The following is a 19,754-nucleotide window of genomic DNA, read 5'->3' as shown; positions in this document are numbered from 1 at the left end:
AGAGGTTGTAGAATCTCTGTCCTTGGAGGTTTTTAAGATGTAGCTAGACAAAGCCTTGGGTGGGATGATCTAGTCGGGGGTAGTCCTGTTTTGACCAGGGGGTTGAACTGCATGATTGCCTCATGTTCCTTCCAACCCTAAATTTCTGTGATTCTATGATAATTTAAACCAGACTTCAGGTTTCCATTACCTTTTGTTAAAGTCACCATTCTCATTTAATGGTTCTCCTTAAGCATTTAAATTGTGGATCTAAAAATATTCTTATGATGTTACCAAGTGGAAATGTATTAATCTATCCATTATTGTACTTTTCACATTTCCTGCCATACCTTGTCTAGATGTCAGTGGGCACATCTACATGTGTGTTAATACACTGAAATTACAACACATTAAGTTTAGAACCTCTAATAACAGGTATTAACTTACAGGGCACTAAGGTGCCTGCTCCTATTAGAGTAGAGATTGCCTGGGGAGGAAACACAAAGGGCCAGATAAGAGCCCAGGTGCAGGTTGCCATGGTAACTGACTAATGAGGGAATTGGCCACACCTGCACCTGGTCAGCTGGCCAGAAGAGGCAGGGCCCTAGTCCTATATAAACCCTAGGGCTGGGACTAGGCCGTTCAATTCTCTGCTGGCAGCTAGAGGTGAAGGAGCCTCCAGGGAGGAAGTGCCCAGTGACACAGAAACCACCTAATATGCTGCACCCAGGGCTAATGGGGCTCCATGAGCTCCACAGGTACCCTTGCTCACTAGAGACTTAGGGCTGTGGCTACAGTTCGATGCTTTTAAAGGGGCAGAGCATGCCCTTGTCTTTTGTATTATGTTATGGCCCAGAGGCTTGTGTTTTGTTTGTTGTTCCACAACATCAGTGGTTTAGGTGAGGCTATCTGGGGAAGGAGGAGGCCTCATTAGGGGCCCACTGCAGCTTGGGGACCCTGGTGCCAGAGAGGGTGCAGCATTTGGGGGTGCAGACCCCGGTGCCAGAGAGGTCACAGAGACAGAACTGCAGAGAGCCTAGCGAGGACAAGGTAATGAGACCTAGGCAAGACAATGCCAATACCATCTGCGAGGCTTGGGGCATGGTAAAGGGGCAGTTGGAGCCACGCATATAGTCCATAAGGCTAGGGTGCCCCCGCCAACACCCATAGTGAAATGGGACCCACAAAGGGCCCAGGAACCCATGGGGTTCAGAGAGTCCAAACAAACCATGTCCAAGAAGACTTAAAGGCAGCGTCCCTATTTTTATATTTCCATCAAAGACATGGCGGGCGAGAACTAAGGGTGCCTATCAGTCTGAATTGGCACAGTCAATGGGCCTTGGGAGTTCACGGCCATCCTTAAGGACCCTGTCCTGTGACAACCTTAATTGGTGCTTCTGCACAGTAGTGCTACTGCACCTCTTTTATGTGATGCTAATGCACAGTAGACTAATTCTACACATCAGAACATTGGCTTTCATCGTGATGTGCTAATGCAGAGTAGAATTAGCCTACTGAGCTTTTAGCATCTCATGTAGACATGCCCAGTATGGATAATATATGTAGGCTGAAACATTAATTTCCTTGCTGAAGTAATTTAAGTAAATCTGATACTTCATAAATTGAAAGCCAATCTTGTTACTATACAGTACAGCAGCACTCTTTTAGACACTGTTCCAAAAATCTGATATTTATTCATTAGACATTTTTATTTTAGGGCATTCTGGTCCTTTTCCATCTTGTTTTCTACATTTTTATGATCAGTGTTGCTTGCTGGAGTTGATGTAGAGGTTTTGTTAGGAATTGTCTAAATAGTTTGTGTGACCAGACTCTGGAATAGACTCCAGCAGGGGTGATGCAGGCACCTACCCTTGAAATCAGTCTCCTTTTGAAGGATGCATACCTAGCTGGTGTTATTAGACCCCAGCAGTTTTTCCAGAGCAGGGGGGCTGGACCCAATGATCTCATAAGTTTTTTTCCAGGCCTAAACTTCTGTGAGTCTTCTGTAAAAACAGGGAGCTTTCCAGAAAGCTATTCTAAATTAACTTTCCCTGATTAAAATCCTCAATGAAATCTCTTATTTGGGAATGAGCACCTTTTCCCAAATTATTTCAATCCACTTTGGGGGAGGAGCATGATTTTTTTTTCAAAATGGGGGGGTGTAATATCCTTTTTGGAGAATTTAATTTAGTTTTTTGTTCATAGATTCATAGAAGTTGGGATCAGAAGGGACCTCAACAAATCATTGTGTCCCACCCACTGCCTCGACAGGAAAGAGTGCTGGAGTCAGATGACTCCAGCCAGATGCCTATCCAGCCTTCTCTGAAAGACCTGCAAAGTAGGGAAGAGCACCACCTCACTTGGAATCCTATTTCAAATTTTGGCCACCCTTACCATGCAGTTTTTCCTGATATCTAGCCTAAATCTGCTTCCTATCAGTTTGTGACCATTGTTCCTTGTTACCTGAAGAGGTGTCCTGGTGAACAGAGCATCTCTGATCTCTTGCTGTGTCCTCCTAAGGAATTTGTAGGTAGTCACAAGATCACCTCTCAGCCTTGTCTTGAGAGGCTGAAGAGGTCCAGGTTCCTCAGTCTCTTCTCATAGGGCTTGTCCTGTAAGCTCCTGAACATATGAGTTGCTCTCCTCTGGACCCTCCTGAGTCTATCAACATCCTTCTTGAAGGACGGCACCCAAAACTGGATGCAGTACTCCAACTGTGGTCTGACCAATACCACATACAGGGGAAGTATCACCTCCTTGGTTCTATTTGTTATGCATTTGCTTCTGCATGATAAAGTGCAGTTAGCTTTGCTGATGTTTTCATCACACTGATGACTCATGTTCATCTTGGAGTCCATTATGAGATCCCTTTCCAATTCTGTGCTGCTGAGAGGGTCACTTCCCAGCCAGTAGATGTGCTGGATATTTTTGCACCCTAGGTGCAGCACTCTGCACTTGTCTTTGTTCTACTGCATCATATTGTGTACTGCCCACTTCTCTAACCTGTCCAGGTCTCCCTGCAATAATTCCCTACTCTCTGGAGTGTGCACTTTACCCCACAATTTAGTATCATCCACAAACTTGGACAGAGTACACTTCACACTTACATCCAAGTCACTGATGAACATATTGAAGAGCACAGGTCCAAGGACTGAACCCTGCAGGACCCAACTACCCACATCCTTCTAGGTCAATACCAACCCATCTACTACCACTCTCTGGTGGCACAGCTACTAGCACTCATCTACGACCACTAAGCCAATTTGCCACCCCCCAGACCACGTAAACATCTATATCACAACCTCTTAAATTATTTATGATAAAGGATGAGGCCTTGCTAAAATCCAAGAAAACAACATTCACCTCTACTCCTATGTCTAAGCCTTTTGTGACCCCGCCATATAAAATGAAACCAGATTGGTCAGGCATGATCTACCTGCTATGAATCTATGCTGGTTTCCCTGCTGCATTATTTTTCCCACTGGATTCCCACAGATATGATCCTTCATAATCTTTTCAAAGAACTTTCCAAGGATGGAGGTGAGGCTGACTGGCCTGTAATTACACAGATACTCCTTCCTCCCCTTCTTGAAAATAGAGACTACATTGACACTTTTTCAGTCCTCTGGGACCTGACCCGAGCAAGACTAGTGGTCAAACAGCTATGACACAGGGTATATTTCTCCTTGGTAGCTCCCCCATGCTTCCACTGCTTGTATGCCTTCTTTTTTGCCCTTACGCCAGGGCCGGGCAATTATTTTGGGCAGAGGGCTGCTTATTGAGTTTTTTGCCAAGCCATCGAGGGTCACATGACAGGCAGCCAGGGGCAGATAAGTATTTATGTTTTAATTTTGGGGGGGCCCTGCAAACCAGATAGAATGGCCTGGTGGGCTGCATTTTGCCCACCCCTGCCTTAGGCTTCCCTGGATTTCCCTGTTTAGCCAAGGAAGTTTTTTGGCTCCTTTCCTCCTTTTCCCTTGTACTGGGATCGTCTCCCTCTGTGCCCAAAGATTGCCTCCTTTAGGAACAACCATCCTTCCTGGACTCCCATCTCACTAATACTCCTATCCTGTAGTACTGACTACACTCCTGAGCACATTGAAGTTAGCCTTCCTAAAGTCAAGCACTTCCACCCTACCAGGTTCTCCCCCATAGCCAACATCCAGTCCACTAAGGCATTTCCCCTAGTGGTACCATATAGCTCCTGCATTAGGTGAAGATCCTGCATGCAGGTTAAGAACCTACATGAATGATTGAATTTGGCTGACTGCTCCTCCCAGGAGATGTCAGGGTAGTTTAGGTCCCCTAGGACAACCACATCCCTAGACTATATGGCCTCTGAAAGCTGCCTCAAGAATTCCAAGTCTAGCTTTTCCTCTTGGTGTGGAGGTCTGTAGTAGATCCCTACCACCAAGTCCATTTCCCCTTCACCTCTATGTATCCTAACCCACGATGCCTCAATTTTCTCCTTCTATGGAGAAAAATCCCCTTTTGATTAGGGTGGATGTATAATGCTCCTTTACATAGAGAGTGATCCTGCCCCCTTTCCTCCCTACTCTGTCCATTCTGTACAACCTGTAGCCCTCAATGTGTACTGCCCAGTCATGAGTAGGGTCCCACCAGGTTTCCATTAGCCCCACTAAATCAAAGTTATTACCTGCAAGCAGAAGTGCATGTTCTTCCAGCTTGTTCCCCATGCTCCTAGCATTAGTATAAAGGCACTCCAGCCCTCTGAATGGTGCCTTTGGTGCCCCCCCCATTCTGTTGCCCAAAGGGCTCCTTTTTGCTTACCTGAGGTGTACTGCTGCATGTCTCACAGTTTGTAGTTTCTACTCTCTCTCCATCGCCTGCCTCCCTGTCTCCCATCATATTTAGTTGGATGTAGGAGGTCAGCCAACCTGTAAGAAAAGAGACCGTTACCTTTTGCAGAGAGATGAAGCCCATCATGTCCCAGGAGGTCCCTTGCACAGAAGTACAGATCATGGTGCAGGAAGCCAAAACCCGCATGATGGAACCAACTTCAGATTTGGAACAAAGTGAAATTCAAACTCCTTAGCTATCCCATTGCTCAGTGTCTTATTTGAAGACCAAAATCCTAATAAATTTTATTCACATTCTTCCTACATAAAAAGTTAGCATCATAGGCTATTAGGACTGGAAGGGACTTTCCAAGGTCGTTTGGCCTAGCCCCATGCTCAAGGCAGGATTATCATACTTGACCACTCTTATACATAGAAAGCACCTCCTAATCTCCAATTTACATTTCTTTTGCTGCAGCTTGACACCATTGTTCCTAGTCCTGTCCCCTGCAGCCACACAGAACCATCTCAATCCTTGCTATAATCATACTTCAGGTATTTGAAGACTGCTACCAAGCCCTCCCCCCACCTCAGTCTTCTATTCTCCAAACTAAATAATTCTAGTTCTTTCAGTTTGTCTTTATAAGTCTTACTTCCCAGGCTCCTAGTCATTTTTGTGACTCTGCACTGGTATCTTTCCAAAATCTAAACATCCTTTTTGAAGACTGGGGCCCAAAACTGGACACATTGTTCCAGGTGAGGCCTCTCCAGCTGTGAATAGAGCAGAAGAATCACTTCCTTTGATTTGTAAGTGGCATTCCTGTTAATACCACCCAGTTTGCTCTTTTTTCTTTTTCACAAGAGCAGACTATTGGCTTATATTCAGTTTATCCTACTAACTCTCAGCTCCTTTTGTTCTGTACTGCAACCTAGTCACTCATTCCACAATCAGAATAATTACATGCACAAATACAATCCTAAGTGCGGAACTTAGAACTTGTCTTGGTTGAATCCCACATAACTGATTTGCAGATCATTTATTCTATCTTTCCAGGTCATTCTGGATCATAGCCCTATTCTCCAGAGTATCTGCAATTTTATCCTACTTGGTGTGATCTGCAAATATCTGAAGGGTGCACTCAATTCCATCATCCAAATTATTAATAAAGATATTGAAAAATACTAGACCCAGGACAGACCTCTGTGGAACACCACTCAAAACCAACTAGAAATTGAGCCATTGATGACTTCTTGTTGAGTATGATGATCCAACCAGTTAGGTACCCACCTTAAAATACTTTTGTCTAATCTGTATTGCCTATATATATATATATATATGCAAAAACCATTAAAATATACAAAAACAATTTAGAAATGGTAACTGTCTTGCAACTGAACTCCCTATTGAACCTAAATTTTAATTCTGAAAAGAACAATATATTCCACTGTTTGGATGGCTCTTCAACACTAGCCAGGATAACATTTAAAAAGTAATGCGAGAGATTATGGAGAAATACATAGTATATAAGAAATGCATACTAATTTAAACTGAATTTTGCACCTTCAAAAGATATGGTTATAGATAAGCAGCAAATATTGAGTGTTTATCTGACCCAAGGCTTTCTCCAAATCTTTGGGTGTTCTTTGAGCAGTAATAAGAATCATAAATACATACCAACTTTAACACAATAATAAATCCTACTTTTATTGCCAAAAAACACTTTTTTCATTCTTTTCCACTCAAGCTAGTTACAGGAAACACATAAATTTAGCATCTCTGGGAGTTCATCAGATATCTTTAAATAACAACACATGCATGCACATGCACACACACACAAATTATACTACATATATATTAAATAGACAATATTTTTAAATTTTATATAAAAGTAAAAATATATTTGGTAAGTGAGCTAGGTCTTGGTCTTAAACCAAATAGCCTTCATTACAGAGAAATTTAACTGCAATGATGAAAATTTCATTGGGGCCATTATTCCAGGCAGTGTCTTCTGTACCTTCTAGAGATCTAACAATAGCTCATTTGTATGCACTCCAATTAGCTAATTTGCTTATGTAGTAAATTTGAGTGTAATCCCTGCAGCATAGGTTGTTCTGGGGATGCAAAAGCCACACAGCATGTTGGAAAAACTTTCAGCTGGCCAACATACACTGAAATGTTCTACTGTGAATACACTGCTATTAGTATCCAAATCTAGCAAGTTTAAAGCTAGCCTGAGTATATTTTCCAAGTTGTAATTACCTCTTTGGATTTCAGTGTATACTTATCTCCAGTGTATGGGAGGGTGTCTTGATGAACCAGGCCAAGGTGTTTTGTAAATAAGACCATTTATCCAACCACATCTGTCTGTCAAATGTTTTATGGTAACAACACCTTCCAGTGGAAGAATAGGTTAAGCCCAGCATAACAGGTGTACTTCACTCAAAATTCGTATATAGCCTGTTTTGGATTTATTTGTAGCTTCTCTTAGTTCCAGTTAGCCAAAACACCTCCACATGAAGTCTAAACACATAGTATAAACAACATGATTAGTATCCAATATCCCCTTCAGTACGTGAAGTGGGGCAGGACCTCTTTATCCTTGGAGTATTCCTTTGTTAAACATGATAGTATATTGAAGCCTCTGAAACATCTAAAAAATAAAATTGTAAATCAATAATATCCATTAAACTATCCATTAAAATAAATTCTTTGATTTAAAAACTGTTTTTATAGACAACCATTGGCTTTAAAATATAAAATTCCATTGGTACAACATGACTAAGGTGTTTGTTTCTTTTGGTTCTAGGTTTGTTTGTTTGTTACGGAAATATGAAAGCTACATAAGTAGGACAGGTTAATGGTTAACCTTATAAATTTAGCAGGCATTTGAGTTTAACCCATTTCAATGAAGGCTTTTTTATAGAGATGATAAATATCTTTAATTTCTCCTCTCCTCTCTTGCATTTCAGCACTAAAGTTCCCTAAGACTAAACAACAAAAGCCAGGCTTTCCTTTATAGGCTCTGGCTGCATCTTAAGTAATTTAAATCTAAATCTTGAGCAAGGTCTAGCTTTTTACCCTGTTTCTTCACTATTCAAACTAAGCTGGAGAGCAAGACTGGGATATCTTCGGAAGTGCTTCTGGTTCCATAATACTCAGTTACCTAGTGTACCTAGTGTAGTGTTACCTAGTGTGTATCCTGATTTATAGCACCTGCATAAGAGCCATTAGGAGAATCTTCACCAGAAAAGGATCACATATGGCATTTTGACATAAACCTGTTCCATCCCAAAACATCTCTTCTTCCACCTCATTCTAGGATAGAAAGACCAGTTTGAAAAGATGCCATGTGAGATGTCTCTTCCAGTTTTCTAGAAGTGGAGAATTACCTATTAAAGCTAACTAGCCTATCTTAGGCTAGTTAATGACCATCTTCACGGTCTATAAGGAAGTAAATGGCATTAGCAGACTAGAGGATTCCCCTATTCCTAAAAATTGGCACACTACAGTATATTATTCAACATGTAGTTTTATACATGGTGCTTATTTTAAAATGAACAGACCTAATTTTCAGAAGTTTCAGGAGACGGGGATAGTAGGGGGTGGAGAGGTAATGGTGAACATTTTTTGGCAACAGCAAAAGTGATACATAATTTCTAATCCTACTAGAATATGTAGGCTGGGGAATTTAATGTTCTGTAACCCACATATTCATTCTTACATAACTTTTAAATACAATTGATTTTGAGGGTTTTTTTTTTAAAAATAATTTAAAAATTACAGATTTTTCAACAGAAAACAACTCTAAAATGTGATTGTGTTCTGAATAAAAAAAAAATCCTGTGCATTGCATCAACAGGAGAAAATCATTATGTAAATGAATATTTAGGCTTGAAAAAAACTATTAGAGAAGACACTGAATGTGTTAAAACATTACCCCACTATGTAAATACTTACCCTTTACATGTCTTTGGTCAAACAACTAACTGGAAAAAAAACAAGACTGATAAAATATACATCAATTAGCAAGGAACTGTGGGGGGCAAATGTCACACCCAACACTGGCTCTCTTTTCTTAGTATTGTGAACAATTTATTCTTAAAAATTGGAAAATAGGGGCATATTATTTTGCATATGTAAGTGGGAAGATGGAACTCTGAACTTGGGATTTGTCTATAAAATCTTAAATAAACAGAGAAATGTCATTACATAAGAGTATCACATAATCCAAATTATTAAAGGTGTCTGAAATATTTAAAATATTACCATGGACAACCAATCTTCACATATCATTATTATGCCAATGTCTAATTTGACTATTCTCTGCATCATAATCAATTTTGTACTAAGATAAACAAAAGTGAAGAAAATTGAAGACCTCTAGATGCTGCAAGGTTCTCCAGCCAGTAATATGATTTTGCTCAAGGTATCAAATTATACCCAAGGTGAAAATTGTCCAATCTGCCAATTTGGAGTGATAGTTGCCTGAGCAGAAGATTTGTCATTTCTTAATGAGGGAAACAGTACCATACTCTCCACCAAGAATAGTCACAACTGTTTTCCACTGGCCTTCATGTGCAAAAGAAGGTGTGAGCCCAAGTTAGAAGTTGTGTCATAAAAGTGTCCTCCATAAATTTGTGAGCAACATTTGCATAAACTCTAAATCAGCTCAATTATCCTTTGCAAATATATTGTCACCTGTTTTGATAGTAATATATGACCATGTCTATACCACAAATATAATGTACAATTAAGTGCACACTCAGACATACTATATTATTCTCTCTGTACATGCTAGCTCCCAACATGAAAGAAGATACCACATTAATTCACTTACCAGTGGCACTTCAGGAATGCAGCTAAATTGTTTCGCTTCCAAGACGCACTGTTCTACGTGCTCTGAGGGTACCTCTGCCTGACATGATACATTTGCCATGCAGATTTGCCCATTTTTTATGTTTTTGTACACCAAACAAATAGGGGAACTACCATGATATAAATACGTTGGGTAACTAATAGTGATTATACTAGTAATGTACTAGGATAGTGGGATGTGCCCAAATCTGGTACCTCATGTAGGGATCAGATTAACCAGGCTTTCAACAAGTCAGAACAAAAACACTCAGGTAGATTGTATCAATGCTGCTTCATCATAATGAAAACAAAAATCTGATTATGATTCCTACTCATTTACTGGTCACATTAAGTTACTGAATATTTTTATGATATGAACTCCCCAGATTTTTCTGAGCAGAAGGCTGAAAAGAATGGGATTGTCTGGCTAACACTTTGCTTGATAGTTTACTCTCCTGGAAGTACATCTTTCTAAGGCATACCTTAAATGCCTAGCAAAAGTTCCAGCACTGTCTGAGCAGTTAGTCTACCAAGCACATGGCTAATGGTATATCTCTGGTCGTTCCTCTCTCTCTCTCAAATGAAAGGTTTTCAATGCTGAGATCAAAATAGGTTTGTAAAATTGGTCATGGTGCATAGGAACGTTCTAATGTTTGAGCTCAAATTCATTTCAACCTAGCTCTATTTGTGTTTTATTTAATTTTCTCCACATTATTTGTTACAGACAATGGTATAAGCTTAGCAATGCCACTAGTTTTCTGAAACAGGAAGAGAGTAGGAATAAAACCAAGTCAGTCTCTCTCACATTGTATTACCTGGGCCCACCTCAATAAGCCCAATATTATTAGTTGCCCAGCATTTACTTTGGGGTTAGTCATTCTTCTCTGTTCTTTGAAAGAGTCAAACAATGCCCTCCCCTATGCTTCTCCAGACTGGCCCAGAAGCTGGATTTGACTTATATTTTAGTTTCTAAATAGCTCACTTTCCCTCTTAGAAATTCATCTATTCTTTGAGAGGAGAAAGGACAAAGAGCTCCATATTGGGTGCTGACAGAAGTGGTGGTTTGTCACATGACCACAACCTGACGTGCTCTACAGCTGTGTCCTGAGAGAAGAGCACAGCTGCAGAACACTTGAAAAGTACCTGCTCATGTGACAATGAGGGTGACTCTTCATTAACTTGTGTCAGTGCATGCAAGGTGCAGGACTGGGGTGATGTATCCCATCCCTGCCCCCAGTGTTGTCTTCAGAAACGGGGAGGGGGGGAGGGATGGGAGACAGTTCCATCTGGTGGTTACTCAACATGCACTGGATGGTGGGGTGGGTGCAGGGGGGGGTGGATTCCAACCAATCCACCTGCCCCACCCTCCAGCACAGGTCAGGAAAACCCCAGGCTGAACTCCCTCAGCTCCCTTCCCCACTCCCATTCTGAAGATAACAACCCCTTCCCCCCAGCTCTGGTACTAGGGGGAAATGGCTACAGACATGCAGTTGCTCCAAACTGCAGCTTAATCGCTCAATCTCCAGACCCAACAGAAAACAGTTGTTGGCTCTGAAGGGATCACTGTAACTCATGGTGCTTCCTGTGAAGCACCATGAGTTACAGCAGGGAGCACAGATCGGTCAGCACTCATTATCTCTGAAAGATGTTCCTCTCCTACCTCTCCCCTACACTAAATTTCTCATACTGTCTACTAATACCTTCAGAAACATCCCAGTCACCCCTTATTTTTGTCAACAGACATCCTCTATAGTCTCTTGTCTCTTCTGTGCAATTTGTAATCTAGCCAAACATCTCTTTGCTCTATGTTTTCTTCTTCCTCTCAGTCATGAACTCTTCCCTCAACTGCTAAACATTCCCTTCTAAAAAGCATTATGTGTTTCTCATCTCCTACCATTACCTCTTCAACTTTATATTCTTTTTATCCTCTAAATTGCTTGAGTTTCTTTTGTCTTTATTCTCTTCTTTTCCAGCATGATGCCTTTTTCTGCTCTTTTTCTGATGCTTCCCCCTCTTCAATGAATCATTGATTCTTTTATTATTTTCTTCAGATGCCTTCCTCCCAACTCTCTCATTCTCTCCCAAAGTCCTAATTTGACTCTACTTATCCCAAAGTCTCAGCTCCTGATCCCAATTTCTGTCTTCAGAGCTGATCTCGAATTGTACCAGCAGGTAGAAGATCACAAGAATCCATCATTACAGCCAAGAACTAATGCAGTAAAAAAAAGGACACTGGCACTCTCCTGCCCTTACATGCTCCATACCCTGGAAATATGATAATAGTAAGGTGACATTTTGTTATCTATATTACAGGAAATTTTCAATTGGCCAATAATTTAATTTCTCCTCTGTACAGTGAGTTTATAATAGGATAAAAGATTTGCTCTGCTGTGTGTATGTGACCATCCTACAGTGCCTGTTGTATACTAATTATCCACTATAATGTCTTATGTAATTTATTGTATTTTCATAATATGATAATATTGTCCATTTTATGCCTTCAAGTGCCAGTATGGATGGATGCCATCTCTACAAAACTCTACATTAAAAGTGACAGAAAATGAATTACCAGCCCGGGGTATAACTAGTTTTCATGTCAAGGCTTTGGCATGCCATAGTTTGTAAATCCACTTCAATGCCAGCTCCTATCCAGCATCTATCATTAAGTGCCAACTTCTTCTTCTGTTTATAAATGTTACATCTGAGAGTTTGTTGTAAGGATTATCACTTTCACACAATTTTGTTTTGATTAATGAACTAATATTGGAGTCCCTGAAAACAGCTGATAAATTATGGTCCTATGGAGACAATTTCTTCTATGCCATGGGTTCCCAAAGTTTTTATGGCCCAGCAAACCATGGACCGGAAGTGGCCACAGCCTGGCAAACCATGGCCCAGCAGACACAGCCAACTGCAGCTAGAATTGCTGGCCAGAATACAGGTAAGGATACCCTCACCCACTGGGTGTGGGGGAGGGGAGTCCTGTGCTGCTGTGGGCCCTGTAGAAGGAGCCAATGGCCTCTCTGCACAGCTCTGGGGGGCTGCAGATTGCTGATCCATGTCCACTTCCAGTCCGGAACCCAACTATGCTGTGAACTGGCAGCCAGCCTACCATGGCCTGGCACCAGGCCACAGCCCGGGTATTGAGAACCCCTGTTATATGCTATGAAGAGAGAGAATAAAGAGATACAGCCTCAGAAAAGGATTTAAGAAGACATGCACGTGTAAAAGGAGGGCTAATGGTGCAGAAGAAGTGATGAACATCTTCTTCAGGTGACAACGTTTCCACTGGAAAGTAGCTTAAGTGCTGCATTCACTAGTTGTTATATGTCTAAGCAACTATCAATGACTGCTGACCCCTCTCAGTTTGGAGATGTCATGGCAGATCTCTCAATCAGTAATATATATGGCAAAGTCAGTAATGTTATAAAAAAATTGGCAGGAACCAAATGAAGGGCACTCCAGTATTTTCAAGTCTAAGATAGAGTTGGGAGGACTTGGGCAATTTTTGCCAAGAACTGAAAGCTTTCCCCATGCCATCTATCCTTCTACCATCCTTGACCCAATGTTACATTCAACTACGGCCATATATTTAATTCTAAGTTCCACCATTCCTTAGAGGTATTCTAAAATCTCTAGTTGTGGATTACTGAAATATACATGGGTAGTTATTGTGGTTTATGAACACATTGAAGGAACAGAAGAATTTTTAGCTTTTTGTTCATGCAAGAATCATGGAATATCTCCTTTTAGATAAGCTGAGGTTGCACTAGTCAGGACAGGATACTTCTGTGATGATTCATTTCCTAGCACAACTTACAGTTGTTTTGTCAACAGCTATGAAGGAATGGAAGAGTTGGAGAACTGAAGGAATGAACACAATATGTTTGATAGGATGAGATCTAAAAAGTATAGATTCCTAAGCATCAAAGAAGTGAACATCAAGGTTTAAGGAAATAAGATATGATTCACTGATTCAAATACATTTGAGAAATCAAGGAATACAAAATCACTTTACAGTCCATGAACTTTGGTTAAGAAGTGGTCATTACAGAATCTGGTGAGAATTATTTCAGTGATGAAGACAAAAAACAGAGAAAGCAGTATGGGATGCTGATGGAGAAGAGAAATCCCTGTAAAGAGATATAGATGGGATGCAATAAAAGTTTATTCGAAAAAGGTAGAGGACAATAAGACACAGAATGCACAGTTTGAAAGGGAGAAGTTAGTGTTTAAAGGGAAAATGTAAGTAAAAATTGGGAGAAGGGAGGTCAGAATATCTGTGAGACAGATAAAAAAGGAGACCAGCCAGTAAACCTTAGTGCCATGATAGGTAAGAAGGATGAAAGAGGGCAGGCGGTGAGTATGATGCAGAAAGATTGTATTGATACTTATGTTCTTTTATTAGAAAATGAAGAAAGGGAAGGATAATAACGAGATAGTCACAGGTAGCAAATAGGTAACTGCAGTTATAGATGTAAGAATCATATTTAAACAAAAATGTTAATCGTTTCTGTAAATTTTATTAATTGGTAATATCATTCCTAAGGAGCTGTCCTGTAAAACATCAAAAGGGAGGAACATGACTTGTTGATTTTAGTAATAGCTGTCTCGACAGCAAAATAAAGTCTAATGAAGCAGAATGTGAAGCAAAAAACCAATAGTATTTGAAACCTTTTTTCAGGGAAAAAAAGAGAAGAAATATTTGAATATTACAAGTGTTTTATAAGGATAAACCTGTAGTCTCTAACAAAGATTAATCTCTGACTTTAGAAACTTTCATACTATACGGCAGGAATTAGCATCTTTTTGACATTCAACAGCTCAAAAGGTAGAATTTTTAGTTTGAAAATATAGGAAGCAAATTGTTTATTTTTGTTGTTTTTTTCTCCTTTTTTAAATGTATAAACCTGAATTATTCTTACTCATGTGCACACTCCCAAAAGCTTAAACATGGGTATTATATGGATTTAATAATTAACACCACACCTATGCTTTTAAATATGGTACACAAGATACAGCAAAGTATGACAACAGCATTTTCGGGTCTATATGATTCTGAAAGGAAACAGATAAATCTATAACTTTTATTTATAAATATTGAAATAATGCAAGAGAAATACATACAGTTATTTACCACCATCATAGACAATTTTCACTGAAAAGTAGTGAATATACATATATTCAAAGCAGGACATTATATTAACTCATTAGCTGAGAGTTGTATGCATGAAATAATTGCAACACTTCTTTTTTTTATCTATATTCAACTGCTAATTTTCTATGGACAACAAAAGTAAATGCTTTCCAAAATGAGGAAATAGTGATAATACCTCTGGTATTTCTGTTCCACAGCTTTTAGGTAAGCAGAAATACTCAGAATGTTTTGTTTCTCAATCTAACAGGCAGATTAAACTTTTATAATCTTGTTTCACAAACATTGCTTCTAGGACATTGATTATTTTCCTAAAATCATAATCTTTTCCCTTTGCTTCTTTTATGTAAAATAATCTACAATAAGAAGTCTTTCTGCATATACAATATATTATGTACAAAATTGATTCATGTATAATCACTTTGTTCTTATTCATGAATTCCTATACTGTGTTTTTTAAGATTTTATTTATACAGAATTATGAAAATGAATATATATTGTACTGTGCAAAAACAAAAGCAAGTCCAAGCCAAATCGATGTATAAACACATTTTCATTAGCGCTGCATTTTTTCCCCTGTTTCAGCAAAGGGATTTTGATTTAATGTTATTACTTTATGAATGAAAAACAAATTTCCAACTATTTGATGGTAATCTTCCTAAAAAATCGTTATGTTATCTTTGCCAATATATGGTAGGTAGGCATTTTAAAAGAAAAATGAGTGAAGCAAAAATTGGGCATCTTTCTAAACCTTGTGCACATGTAGATAAACTACCCTCAGATTAACTACAGAAAGAGACAACCAAGGATTGGTACCTGCAATCTGAGATATTACAAGAAATTAAATTGTGATATGCTCTCTGTTCCCTGTACTAGCCAGGAGAGTTATTTTTATAAAAAGAGATTTCCAATCTATACTCACTTTAATGTGCCAGTTAGGAAATCATTTTCCAGTCTTTCTCTGTTCTGCATGATCAAGAAACCAAGAGCTTTCAATGGGTAAAAACTAAAAGAGATTCAAGCAGAGCAGTGACTTGACCCTGGGTTTCCCACAACCAAAAGTAAATGTTATTGACTACTCTGAGGTTTCTTGTCTTGAGAAGAAATTTCATCGCAGACTTGAAAAAAATCTGTCTGGATTAAAGCTAGTCATTCTGCATTTTTGAAAGTGTCAGTCTTGAAGAATCAGTTATTTATAATAATAATAATAATAATAATAATAATAATAATAATAATAAAAAGCCACACAAAAGCTTTCATAAAAAATTCCTGATCAGTTCTTTGGCTGAATACAGTTGGGCCTTGATTTACACGGAATTTTTTGCGTTGTTTCAGTTATGCACTGTCAATTAATTGTGACCCTTTGTTTTTGTACATGGTGTGGATTCACTTTTACACGGTGCAGCTGGTCACTTCCTGCCCCCCCTCCACCACGCTGCTCTCAGTGTAGCCAGGAAGTACGTTGTGTTGTAGTGGAAGGGTAAAGGGGAGGGAAGGAGTGTGGTGGGGGGCAGATCAATGCTCCCTGTGGTAAGCGTGGGAGTGGGAGTGGGGCAGGGGCTGCACAGGGCTCTTCTCAGCAAGGGGTGGGCTTGGGGCAGGTGGACGCAGCACTGGAAGAGGGATATGGTGGGGGCTACAGTGAAATTTGGGGTGGCTGCAGCCTCCCCTGTAGCCCCCTCTCAGTGCCACCACTGTCTGCCCTGAGCCCAGCCCCTGCTGAGAGAAGCCTGGTGCAGCCCTGGCTTCAGCCTGCAGCTGCAGCCTGTGCACCGTGCCCCATGCAGATCCAGGAGACTCCTCCCTAACCCCGTGCCCTCCTGGGGTGTGCGCAGCAGTGGGAAAACCACCCCGCACACACCCCTGGATGAGCCACGGCTCTGTCCCACACCCAACCCACCCTGGTTGGGCAGCATCTGCCCCTGCTCTACTCTTCCCTAACCACAGTGGACACTGAACTGTCCCCCCACATGCTTCTTTCCTTCCCCCTCCCCTTCTACCACATCAGATTTACTAGCTGCACACAGCTCTCCAAGCTGCCAGGCTCTGCCCATCGCTGTCTGCATGCTGTGCTACAGCTGTGTGCATGCACTAGTATTTATCAGCCAAATTATTGACTGAATCTGGAACCTAATCCCTTATTTCCCATACACCCTTGGTATCTTTTTACATGATGTATATTTTCATGGTGTTTTTTCAAGAATGTAACCACCATGTAAATGGAGGCCTGATTGAACAATGAACTTGATACCCTGATGCTCCATTTATTTTTACCTGTTTACCCTGGTATGACACTATAGACTTCAAAGACATTATTCAAGAAAAACTGTGAGTCTAAGTCTATGCTGCTTTTCACAGTAAGATGTCCTAAAGCAAAATGAGTGTACCATGAATGTTACACTTTTACTCACCTCACTCAGCCACACCTTTGCATGGTTCTTCATATCAATCAATATTTTCTTCTCTCTTCAACTCTTATAGATTACCCTTAGTTTTCTCCTAACTTTCAAGGTCCAGTTACTGAGTCTAGCAGCTAGAAGCCTTTCTCCTAGGGACTATGATGCCATTTACTTCAAATTCCTATTTATTCTGGGAATTAGAATATATTATTAATTTTATGTAGTGAAGCCAGGAGTGTGAAATGCCACTACATCCAACATTTGAAGTCTTAAACATTAAGGGTCTGAAAGAAAAGTAAAAATAACAGACAAAAAGCCAAATCCCCACTAAATGCTTCATGCTGTTTACTATGTATTATTTATGATCATACCTCTCTACATAAATAATATATTCAGTTAAGGTAATGTCTGCGTTGACTGATCTAAATAATAGAAGAAATACAAGACAGTGACATTTCCTTATCACTTAACATGCATGCAAAATGAGTTATTTTGTTTATACATTTTAATAAATACAATTTCATACAAGTATGTTTTATATTCATAAATGTGTAGGTATGCACATGAATAATGAGTATTTTAATTCTTTGCGTTAGATGTATTATGATAAGGCTACCCAGTTTTGATTGCAGAAGAAGATGAATTGTGTAGTCTTCAAATTACTGAAATATTTTAGATAAATTCTGTTAATTTGCGTTATAGAGTCCTCAAAACTGGCAGAGCAGGTTTTGCTTGACAACACAAGAGTATGATTAAGCTATGAGTTCACTGCAAAAAAAAATTACTTTGGTCATGTAATGTTGAAGAATTAACCAACACAAAGGGTCAAGGATACCACACAGCTAATTATTGCCCTTAACAGAAACAGAGAAAGGATTTGATTATACCTGCTCTATCTCATAGACTCTTCTCACATTCAGCAAGCAGAAATATGCTGTATATCTAGAATGAAGAGTTACACAATAATTTACATGATAAGGTGTTGCACTACTGGAGAAGTTATTAAAGAACCTCATAAACTTGCCTTCTGAAAGATATATGGAGCAGTCCATCTCTGATAAAGAGTAGCTGGGATTGAAATATCTGCATGTATCTTGATCCCTGATCTCTGGACAAGTAGTTACTTATAATGGGCAGATAATGTTTCTTTCCACTTGTACCACAGTACAAATTATTAAACAGAAGACATATTACATGCTGACACCCTGTGAACAGCAAGCATATAAAAAATGTACAAATCTTTGTAAAGTTATTCCATATATAAAACAGCACCTTTTACTGTGCCAGTGCTTTACATCCACAGGACAGCTGACTTGATGTGTAGACTTTTAATCAAAGCAGTGTGACATCTCTTAACCACATTATGTTACATTTCAAATTATAATCCTTTTCCCGTCTCAAAGAGAAAAGGGTACTTGATTTCTGCATGAATTTAATTGACTCTGTAAATGTGCAAGGTAAGTCAGACACTTCAAATCATTTGTGTTACAAACTATAAGATTTATTTTAGATTGATTAGAAAATATTAATGGATTTCTGGGGAGTAGTAGGTGAAAAAAAGTGCATGGGGGGGATTGCTGTTATGCACAGAAGTGGTTTAAGAGACTTCATTTTTTACATAACCCAGGTGCCCCTAAAATGAGTGTTCCCCCTCACCAATAGAAAGGGAAAGCCATCAGGGTACATATGCTGGGGTGAAAACTGCAGTCGCTTGCTGTTCCCTCCCACCTATTATATCTCAGGAGAGGAGGGACAGAAAGTGATGTCTTAACCAGGCTACAAAATTTAATATAGACATACATATAAAGGTAGTGAACTAAAGTTAGTATTTACAGGATATAAATACATATAACAACAGCTATATACACACCCAAATACAAATGGTAAGCATGATGGTCCCAACCATTATGAACAAATAAATACAACAATAAATGGCACTCTAAAGTACAAGGTGTACAGTTAACAGTTAATAAACACCCCCAAATGCACAGCATGTATCAGACAGTCAACAAACACTCTAAAATATAAGATGCAAGAGTTCTCTAGTGGTTCTCCTCCTTTAAGGGATTTCTTCCTCCTGCCTCTTTATTGAGGTTACCTCCCCTGAGTGTCAGTCCCTGGTGGAAGACCTGTTTCCTCACTAACACAAGTGTCTCAAGGGGCCGGGTGGGGCAGTGTTCATAAGCTCCCTGGCCAGGCTAATGTTTCTCCAGGGATGATTCAGTCCAGGCCTCAGGGAAGTGGCGTGACTCACTCATGCTGCCCAGTGGCTCGATCCTTCTTAGGGGGAGTTGCGGACCTAAGCTACTTCATGCATACTGTCATGGAAAAAACTTTGAGTATATGCTGCCAGCACAGAAGAGGTTAAACTGACACGTGCGGTTTGAAGCTGTGAGTGGAAAGTTCCAAGGCTCACCCAGTCCTTGCCCCCTGGGTGACCTGCGGACCTGTCAATCATTGTTGACCTACTTTCCCCACAGACGCATGCTCAGACTGTGTCAGCTTCTGACTGAGAGCATGCTCAGTCAGAACCTGACATGAGGTAATCAGACTAGAAATTTCTCTGC

Source organism: Crocodylus porosus, unplaced genomic scaffold, assembly GCF_001723895.1.
Source record: "Crocodylus porosus isolate Cpor-Errol unplaced genomic scaffold, CroPor_comp1, whole genome shotgun sequence".
NCBI lineage: Eukaryota > Metazoa > Chordata > Crocodylia > Crocodylidae > Crocodylus > Crocodylus porosus.
Note: the sequence above shows the minus strand (reverse complement) of the source record.